Below are 3,811 nucleotides of genomic sequence, written 5' to 3'. Positions count from 1 at the left end.
CCCGCTTTGGTGGTTGAAAATGCTCTCGACCACACCTCTTGCGTTTCCCACACTTCTGCCCTCACATCCCCTCCCCCCAACAAAAACAAAGACAGAATACCCCTTGTCCTCACATATCACCCCACTAACCTCCGCATCCAACGTATCATTCTCCTCCAGTTCCGCCACCTGCAATCTGACCCACAGCCAAAGATATATTTCCCTCCCCACCCCTATCTGCCTTTCGTAGGGACCGCTGTCTCACCTCGACTCCCTCATCCACTCCACGCTCCCACTAGCCCCACCACCATTGGCACCTTTCCCTGCAACCGCAGGAAGTGCTACACCTACCCCTACACCTCCCCCCTCACATCCATTCAAGGAACCAAACAAGCCTTTCACATCAGACAGAGGTTCACCTGTACATCCTTCAATGTGGTTTACTGCATCCGCTGCTCCCAATGTGGCCTTCTCTACATCTGTGAGACCAAGCGGAGGCTCGGAGACTGCTTTGTAGAGCATCTGCGTTCTGTTCGTGACAAGCAACAACACCTCCCAGTCGTGAACCACTTCAAATTCCCCTCCCACTCCCTGAGTGCCATGTCCATCCTGGGCCGCCTCCAGTGTCACAATGACGCCACCTGGAAACAGGAGGAGATAGTAGTGACTGCCGATGCTGGAGTCTGAGATAACGAGGTATAGAACTGGATAAACACAGCAGGCAAAGCAGCATCAGAGCAGCAGGAAAGCTGACGCTTCAGGTCTGGACCCTTCTTCAGAAATGGGGGAGGGGAAGGGGGCTCTGAAATAAATAGAGAGAGGGGGAGGCGGTGATAGAAGGTGGGAGGTGGAGCAGATAGGTGGAGAGAAGACGGACAGGTCAAGGAGGTGGGGATGAAGCTAGTAAAGGTGAGTTTAGGTAGGGAGTTGGGATGGGGGTTGGTCAGTGAGGAAGGGGGACAGGTAGGTGGGAGGGAAGACGGACAGGTTAAGGAGGCGGGGACAGGAGGGGTGGCTGGTCTTGGGATGAGATTGGGGATGGGGAGATTGGAAACTGGAGGAGCAGCACCTCATATTCCGCCTTGGGAGCCTACAGCCCAATGGCCTAAATGTGGACTTTACCAGTTTCAAAATCTCCCCACCCATGACCAACTCTCCCTCTCATCCCTGCCTCCTTGACCTGACACAATCTGTCCATCTTCTCTCCCACCTATCCGCTCCTCCCACCACTGCCTACCTGCACTTACCTATTACCATCCTACCTACTTTCCCCAGCCACACCCCTCCACTCTATTTATTTCTGAGCTCCTTTCCCCCTACCCCATTTCTGAAGAAGCGTCCTGGCCCGAAATGTGAACTTTCCTGCTCCTCTGATGCTGCTTGGCCTGCTGTGTTCCTGCAACTCCACACTGTGTTATCAAAGAAAAAGCTGTATAGCTTGTCAAGACAGATTTAGGAATTCCACACTGATCTATTTCCACACTGCCCTTCTCTACTACTCTACTCAGGACAGAATGTGCCCCAGCATTTACACTTTCAACAAAAGCTCAGCAGCTCTGACAGATTGCATGAGCTCTCTGCTTCCCCGGTCCCCTACTTTCAACTTCACAAACAGGCACACCTACCTGTATAGGCTACATGTTAAAACAATGTAAGATCACACAAAGAGACAGATTTAAAAAAAATAGGGATTCATACTCAGTCTTCAGAGATGGCAGGACAAGTTGAGAAGCTATTAAAAAGGCAGAAAGTGTCTTTGGCTTTATTAAATCAGGCATAAAGTACAAAAACAAGTGCCGGTCCTTTAGATACCACTGGGTAAGCCCCAGCTGGAGGACTCCAATCTATTCTGAGCATCGCCCTCCCTCCCTACCCCACCACATACTCTTGGGAGGATGTCAAGCTGGAGAGGAGTTTTACTGGAGTGGTTCAGGCATGAGGGGCCTCAATTACATACATAGACTGGTGGATCTGGGGTTGTTCTCCTTCCAACAGAGGAGCCGAAGGGAAGACTTATTTGGGGCCTTCCAAATCCTTTGGGGCTCTGATGGACTAAACAAGGAGAATCTGTCTCCACTGGTGGGCATGTGGGATAATTGATTACAAGGGAGAAAGGGAGAGAGGATGAAGAGAATTTGTGTTTTTAAAGGAAACAATTGTTGTGATCAAGATTGCATGGCTGGAAACATTTGGAACAGTTGCAACAACTGCCTTAAAAAAGGAAAAAAAAAATTGAAGCAAGAATGAGGGACTAATTTGAGAGCTCCCTCAAAGGACAGGCATGATGAGCTGAATAGCCTCCTCCGAATCATGACATATTGAAATGCAAAGTGGAGTATGGTGGGGAGTGGTGGGATAAGAGTCCCTTGGGCAGTCGTTGGGAGAATGAAATGGGCAAGAGGGGGAACCGGGGCGGCTACTTGACAACATCCTGTGTCTGAGACTGGTCTTGCAGGAACAGGCTAACCACCCTTTGCTGGCACCATTTCTGAATGCTGCGCCCTCTGGCAGCCTGGCACAAAAGCCCATTCCCCATCAGTACCTACCCCCACACCACACACCACACCCACACCCACACACACACACCAACTGGTTTCCTCTCCATCTGTCGTCGGCTGCTGGAAGCTGGTGCCCGCCACACGCCCCTCTAATCTCTGTGGGTGGCAGACCCTTACCCTCACCTGCTCGCTTCCTGCATAAGCCCCACTTTGTAGGTCAGTAATCTGCCCTTTTCTTTTTTTTATTATTTTTAAGCTTTGCAGGTTATTTACAGTCATTGTCAGGTGTGAGGAAGTGGGTAAAGAGAGCCCAAGGAGAGGGGGGTAAAGTGAGCTGCTCAGAAGATGAGGCAGCCCCAGTTGTCCTGGGAGCGCTGGGGATGAGAGGCTGGGATTGGGGTCTTTCGGTGCCGTGGCTGTTCGGTGTAGGCCAGGGAGCGGCCAGTCACTGCAGAGCTGAGCTTGCGCCTGTCCCCACGGGGAGGGTAGCCCGGCCCTGCCATCGCCACCACCTTGTCGGGAGGCCGTGCGAGGACCAGCTCGGTGGCCGTGCAGAGCCCGCCTGCCTGCTTGTGGGCGGCCGGGACCTGTTCTTCGCTGCAGCTCACTGAGGACGGCGTAGAGCATTGGCTGCTGCTACTACTCTCTTCCTCCTCCTCCTCCTCTCCCTCCACTGAGCTGGCCCGGCCCCCACCTTCCACTGAGGACTGGGAAGAGTTGCAGCCGCTGCCCTTCCTCCTGGAAGGGCTTGGCCCAGGTCTGGGCCCACTGGCCTGGCCTGAGGTGGACGGCAGGCTGAAGCAGCTGCTGCTGCGGCCAGGGCTGCAGCCTCTACCCAGTTTATCGGTCTGTGTCTGAGCGTCTGACAGGGTGATGGTGCATCGACGGCGAGGCCTCTTGTGGCAGCCCCGGGCTGCTGGCCGGCCCCTCTGCCAAGGCCTGGCCTCCCCTTGCTCACAGCCGGCAGTGTCCGACTCCTGACTCGAGGTGCCACCCGCGGTGCCCCGGGCCTGCTCCAGCCGCTGGTTCACCTTTGTCTCCCCATATGACCGCTTCAGAGGGTGGCCATGCTCCCTGATCCGCCTTTGGTAGGCCTCCCTGAAGTTGCACAGCTGCTGCCTCTCCTTTTCCAGCTGGCCCTGGGCCTGTCTCTGTATCATCCCTGCCCCTGGGTTCTGGCAGTCCCCCTCCCCAGGGTTTCCACAGCCTCTTTCCCTGGGGTTCTGGCAGCCCCTCTCCCCAGGGTTCATGCAGCCCCTCTTCCCTGGGTTCTGGCAGCCACTCTCGCAGCCACTCTCCCCAGGGCTCTCACAGCCATTCTCTCCCGGGTTCTG

This window comes from Rhincodon typus, chromosome 40 (assembly GCF_021869965.1).
Source record: "Rhincodon typus isolate 14 chromosome 40, sRhiTyp1.1, whole genome shotgun sequence".
Classification (NCBI taxonomy): domain Eukaryota; kingdom Metazoa; phylum Chordata; class Chondrichthyes; order Orectolobiformes; family Rhincodontidae; genus Rhincodon; species Rhincodon typus.
This window is presented reverse-complemented; position numbering follows the sequence as displayed.